General features: G+C 27.8%; 1 long non-coding RNA gene across 1 annotated transcript; it reads right to left on the reverse strand.

Annotated features, from left to right (window-relative positions):
• Positions 1-271: 271 nt before the first annotated feature.
• On the reverse strand, positions 272-5,355 carry LOC136029313 (uncharacterized). Its single transcript, XR_010618015.1, has 2 exons — positions 5,175-5,355; positions 272-1,918 (listed from the first exon to the last, which is right to left on the reverse strand). It is a non-coding gene; the product is annotated as an uncharacterized LOC136029313 (long non-coding RNA).
• Between the last annotated feature and the right edge of the window lie 1,096 nt (positions 5,356-6,451).

The raw sequence follows: 6,451 nt of genomic DNA on the forward strand, positions 1-6,451 counted from the left end.
ATTGTAGTTGTGTCCCTATGTCCCACCTGTGAATATAGATAGATATATATATATATGGTTTTAACTACGTAAAACTTGCGAATATACAACATTCTTTGCTGTCCCATTGTCTTTGCATATAAATAGATTGTCAGGTTTACCGACTCTTGAACATGCAACATATAATGGTCCATGGGAAAACAATCTGTATTCAGATCTATACCTCATGATTCTAATGATTGCCCTTGAGCTTTGTTGATGGTGATTGCTAATCGACCATTCCCTGTCCCGGTGTCCCGGTCGTCATTTACATCCCCCTGTTTCCTCCGGTGTCCCCGTTGTAGTTGTGTCCCTGTGTCCCGGTCGTCATTTATATTCCCTGTGTCCCGGTCGTCATTTGTATCCCGGTGTCCCGGTCTGTATATACATTCGTTTTTCAGTTTTGTTTTTCTCCTTTATTTTTTTCCTTTTTTTTCTTTTTTAGCTTATTTAGATTTTTAGATTTTTTAGTTTTTTTATTAGTTTTTAGTTTTTTTTTCTTTTTAGTTTTTTTGTCCCGGTCGTCATTTATATCCCCCTGTTTCCCCCGGTGTCCCCGTTGTAGTTGTGTCCCTGTGTCCCGGTCGTCATTTATATTCCCTCTGTCCCTGTCGTCATTTGTATCCCGGTGTACCGGTCTGTATATACATTCGTTTTTTAGTTTTGTTTTTCTCCTTTATTTTTTTCCTTTTTTTTTCTTTTTTAGTTTATTTAGATTTTTAGATTTTTTAGTTTTTTTATTAGTTTTTAGTTTTTTTTTCTTTTTAGTTTTTTTGTAGTTTTTACCTTCTTTTTAGTTTTGTTAATTTTTTTTTTTACTTATGTCCTGGTCGTCATTTATACTCCCTATGTCCCGGTGCTTTGTTGATTGCTAATCGAACATTCCTTTTGTCCTGGTCGCTTTCTCTTTGAGTGTCGTCATTTATTTTTTTCTTTTTTAGTTCTTTTAGTTTTTACCTTTTTTAGTTTTTTTTAGTTTTTTAGATGAAAATTTTTTTTAGTTTTTTCCTTTTTTTCTTTTTAGTTTTTTATTGGTTTTTACCTTTATGTTAGCTTATTTTTCAGTTTTTTCCTTTTTTTATTAGTTTTTAGTTTTTTTGTAGTTTTTGCCTTTTTTTAGTTTTTTCAGTTTTTTTTTAGTTTTTTATTGGTTTTTACCTTTATTTTAGCTTATTTTTCAGTTTTTTCCTTTTTTTTATTTTTTTTTAGTTTTTAGTTTTTTTAGTTTTTTACCTTTTTTTAGTTTTTTTAGTTTTTTTAGTTTTTTAGCTTTTTTATTTTTTTTATTAGTTTTTAGTTTTTTTTGTAGTTTTTGCCTTTTTTTTAGTTTTTTTAGTTTTTTAGCTTTTTTATTAGTTTTTAGTTTTTTTTGTAGTTTTTGCCTTTTTTTAGCTTGACAACTTATTTTTATATATATAGATAGTTTTTTTTTTTTACTTATGTCCTGGTCGTCATTTATACTCCCTGTGTCCCGGTGCTTTGTTGATTGCTAATCGAACATTCCTTTTGTCCTGGTCGCTTTCTCTTTGAGTGTCGTCATTTATTAGTTTTTTCCTTTTTTTCTTTTTAGTTTTTTATTGGTTTTTACCTTTATTTTAGCTTATTTTTCAGTTTTTTCCTTTTTTTTAGTTTTTTTTTATTTTTTATTTTTTTTAGTTTTTTACCTTTTTTTAGTTTTTTTAGTTTTTTTAGTTTTTTAGCTTTTTTACTTTTTTTATTAGTTTTTAGTTTTTTTTTGTAGTTTTTGCCTTTTTTTAGTTTTTTCAGTTTTTTTTTTAGTTTTTTATTGGTTTTTACCTTTATAGTTTTTTTAGTTTTTTAGCTTTTTTATTTTTTTTATTAGTTTTTAGTTTTTTTTGTAGTTTTTGTCTTTTTTTAGTTTTTTCAGTTTTGACGTCACCTAATCCAGTTTTTTCAGGTGACGTCACCTGACACATCCATCCATCCATCCATCCACAGACAACTTATTTTTATATATATAGATTTATATTTATATTTTTTATATTTATTAATATTTTTTTAGTTTTCTTTTTCTCTTATTTTTCAGTTTTTTCCTTTTTTTTAGTTTTTTCTTTTTTAGTTTTTAGTTTTTTTTTGTTTTTTACCTTTTTTTAGTTTTTTTAGTTTTTTTAGTTTTTTAGCTTTTTTAGTTTTTTATTAGTTTTTAGTTTTTTTTAGTTTATGCCTTTTTTTAGTTTTTTCAGTTTTTTTTAGTTTTTAGTTTTTTACCTTTTTTTAGTTTTTTTAGTTTTTTAGCTTTTTTAGTTTTTTTTCTTTTTAGTTTTTTTTGTAGTTTTTACCTTTTTTAGTTTTTTTCTTCTTTTGTATTAGTGTGAAATAATTCAGACGTCATATGCGGACAAACACGACGTCACTCGACAGACAGACAGACAGACATAACCCACAAACAACTTATTTTTTAAATATATTTATTCATATTTTTTTAGTTTTCTTTTTCTCTTTTATTTTTCAGTTTTTGCCTTTTTTTTAGTTTTTTTCTTTTTTAGTTTTTAGTTTTTTTTAGTTTTTTACCTTTTTTTAGTTTTTTTTAGTTTTTTTAGTTTTTTTAGCTTTTTTAGTTTTTTTATTAGTTTTTATTTTTTTGTAGTTTTTGCCTTTTTTTATTTTTTTCAGTTTTTTTTTAGTTATTAGATTTTTACCTTTTTTTAGTTTTTTTTAGTTTTTTAGCTTTTTTAGTTTTTTTTTCTTTTTAGTTTTTTTGTAGTTTTTACCTTTTTTAGTTTTTTTCTTCTTTTGTGTTAGTGTGAAATAATTCAGACGTCATATGCGAACAAACATGACGTCACCTGATCCATCCACAGATCCACACACAGACAACTTATTTTTATATATATAGATAGATAGAAGATAAGTTGTCTGTCTGTCTGTGGGTCTGTGGATCTGTGGATCAGGTGACGACATGTTTCGGCTGACGTCATGAAATTAGTTGCCGTCATTTTTGTTATGACGATGCTTAGTATATTGTAAAACACATTAATTTGGTTAATAATATACCATTTAAAACACCAAAATGAACATGCTGGAGTAGTCACTCGGTGAGAGAGGGTGTCAGAACGGAGAATGAAGGTCCCAGGTTCAAATCCTGGTTAGGCTAAAAAAGGTAAAAAACTAAAAACTAAAAAAAACTGAAAAAACTAAAAAAAGGCAAAAACTACAAAAAAAAACTAAAAACTAATAAAAAAATAAAAAAGCCGAAAAACTAAAAAAACTAAAGAAACTAAAAAAAGGAAAAAACTTAAAAAACTAAAAACTAAAAAAAACTAAAAAAAGGAAAAATGAAAAATAGAAGAGAAAAAGAATACTAATAAAATCAAAAATCAAAATAAAAAAAAATAAAAAAGATAAAAAGCTAAAAAAAGGTAAAAACCAATAAAAACTAAAAAGAAAAAAAGGTAAAAAGCTAAAAAAAAATTCATCTAAAAAACTAAAAAAAAAACTAAAAAACGTAAAAACTAAAAGAACTAAAAAAGTAAAAAAAAAACTAAAAAAAGGAAAAAACTGAAAAATAAGCGGGATATAAAACAGGGGGATATTAATGACGACCGGGACACCGGGACATAAGGAATATAAATGAATCAGAAAATACAACTCATGTTTCCAAATGACGTCGTTTGGAGCCCAAATTGAAAATCCAGATCAATTTATGTCTACTTTCAAAGTAAAAGGGCAAATTTATCATAGAGCAGGGTCTCTTCTACCATTCTCAGGCGAGAATCATAAATTTTTACAATTGTACTTCATCAGTGATAGAAATTCTGAATTGAATGCACGTTGCGAAATTTCTCCCAACATTGAAAGGACAATCGTTTCCCAATTACAACATCTTTTCCACGAAAATAATAATTTAGTGCGTCTGTTCAAAACAGCCATCGATTTGATGCCTACTTATACGCATAAAATTGTTATTTCCGCTGACAAAACGCCTCCTGGCCAACATGTGCGTAGATACAATGATTTTTAACTATCTATCTATCTATCTATCTATATAAAAACGAGTTGTATGTATGCATGTTTGTTTGTTTGTAAAAAGAGCGTTTGCATATGATGTCATTATTAGTACATACGGCTTTGTATATGCAGAGACAATGGGAAAGCCAAGAATGTTGTATATTCGCAATTTTTACGTAGTTTAACTCCTGCAGACGAAATGAATGCTTGCCTAAAAAAATTCTAATTTATAGGCACACGTAAAAATATTAAAACTAACTACAAATATGCGTGTCCGATTGCAAAACGATGACTCTGGTCAAACAGTAGACTCAATTTCAGGACGTATACAACTACCTGCTGATTTCTGTAATTTAGTGACGTCCAAAAATGAATTGATTGAAAAAGTATTTCCGAATATTCTAAAAAATTATAAAAATAATAAATGGCTAAGTGAAAGAGCGATTCTCGCACCCAAAAATATAGACGTCCACGAAATCAACAATATTGTTTTGAACAAGATTCGAGACCAGGCAGTCCTTTACAAGTCAGTCGACACAGTTTTGGAACCAAATGAAGCGGTTAATTATCCATCTGAATTTTTAAATTCCATAGATCCTTCAGGGTTTCCACTACACGTGCTACAACTAAAAATAGGCGTACCAATAATACTTTTAAGAAATATCAACCCACCAAAGCTTTGCAATGGCACGCGACTTGCCGTAAAAAAAAACAATGGAAAACCTAATAGAGGCCACAATCTTGACAGGGCCTTATGAGGGTGAGGCTGTTCTTATTCCTCGCATTCCCGCGTTTGTATATGACATCATTATTAGTACATACGGCTTTGCATATGCGCAGACAATGGGAAAGCCAAGAATGTTGTTTATTCGCAATTTTTGCGTAGTTTGAAACACATATATAAATCTATCTATATTCACAGGTGGGACACAGGGACACAACTACAATGGCGCATAACTAATATGGCGCGTAACGACTTACGCGCGCGGGGGGGCTTTGGGGGGGCGCGAAGCGCCCCACCAACTAGGTATTGGGGTGGCGCGAAGCGCCACCCCAACAGCTAGTAGATATATATATGTATATATATATATATATATATATATATATATATCTATATATATAAAAATAAGTTGTCTGTGGATGGATGGATGGATGGATGTGTGGATGGATGTGTCAGGTGACGTCACCTGAAAAAACTGGATTAGGTGACGTCAAAACTGAAAAAACTAAAAAAAGGCAAAAACTACAAAAAAAACTAAAAACTAATAAAAAAAATAAAAAAGCTAAAAAACTAAAAAAACTATAAAGGTAAAAACCAATAAAAAACTAAAAAAAAAACTGAAAAAACTAAAAAAAGGCAAAAACTACAAAAAAAAAACTAAAAACTAATAAAAAAAGTAAAAAAGCTAAAAAACTAAAAAAACTAAAAAAACTAAAAAAAGGTAAAAAACTAAAAAAATAAAAAATAAAAAAAACTAAAAAAAAGGAAAAAACTGAAAAATAAGCTAAAATAAAGGTAAAAACCAATAAAAAACTAAAAAAAAAAAGGAAAAAACTAATAAATAACTATAAAGGTAAAAACCAATAAAAAACTAAAAAAAAAACTGAAAAAACTAAAAAAAGGCAAAAACTACAAAAAAAAACTAAAAACTAATAAAAAAAGTAAAAAAGCTAAAAAACTAAAAAAACTAAAAAAACTAAAAAAAGGTAAAAAACTAAAAAAATAAAAAATAAAAAAAAACTAAAAAAAAGGAAAAAACTGAAAAATAAGCTAAAATAAAGGTAAAAACCAATAAAAAACTAAAAAAAAAAAGGAAAAAACTAATAAATGACGACACTCAAAGAGAAAGCGACCAGGACAAAAAACTAAAAAAAAAGGCAAAAACTACAAAAAAACTAAAAACTAATAAAAAAAATAAAAAAGCTAAAAAACTAAAAAAACTAAAAAAAGGTAAAAAACTAAAAAAACTAAAAACTAAAAAAAAACTAAAAAAGGTAAAAACTAAAAGAACTAAAAAAGAAAAAAATAAATGACGACACTCAAAGAGAAAGCGACCAGGACAAAAGGAATGTTCGATTAGCAATCAACAAAGCACCGGGACACAGGGAGTATAAATGACGACCAGGACACAAGTAAAAAAAAAAATTAACAAAACTAAAAAGAAGGTAAAAACTACAAAAAAACTAAAAAGAAAAAAAAACTAAAAACTAATAAAAAAACTAAAAAATCTAAAAATCTAAATAAACTAAAAAAGAAAAAAAAAGGAAAAAAATAAAGGAGAAAAACAAAACTAAAAAACGAATGTATATACAGACCGGTACACCGGGATACAAATGACGACCGGGACACAGGGAATATAAATAACGACCGGGACACAGGGACACAACTACAACGGGGACACCGGGGGAAACAGGGGGATATAAATGACGACCGGGACAAAAAAACTAAAAAGAAATAAAAACT

This window comes from Artemia franciscana, chromosome 7, assembly GCF_032884065.1.
Source record: "Artemia franciscana chromosome 7, ASM3288406v1, whole genome shotgun sequence".
NCBI classification, from domain to species: Eukaryota; Metazoa; Arthropoda; class Branchiopoda; order Anostraca; family Artemiidae; genus Artemia; species Artemia franciscana.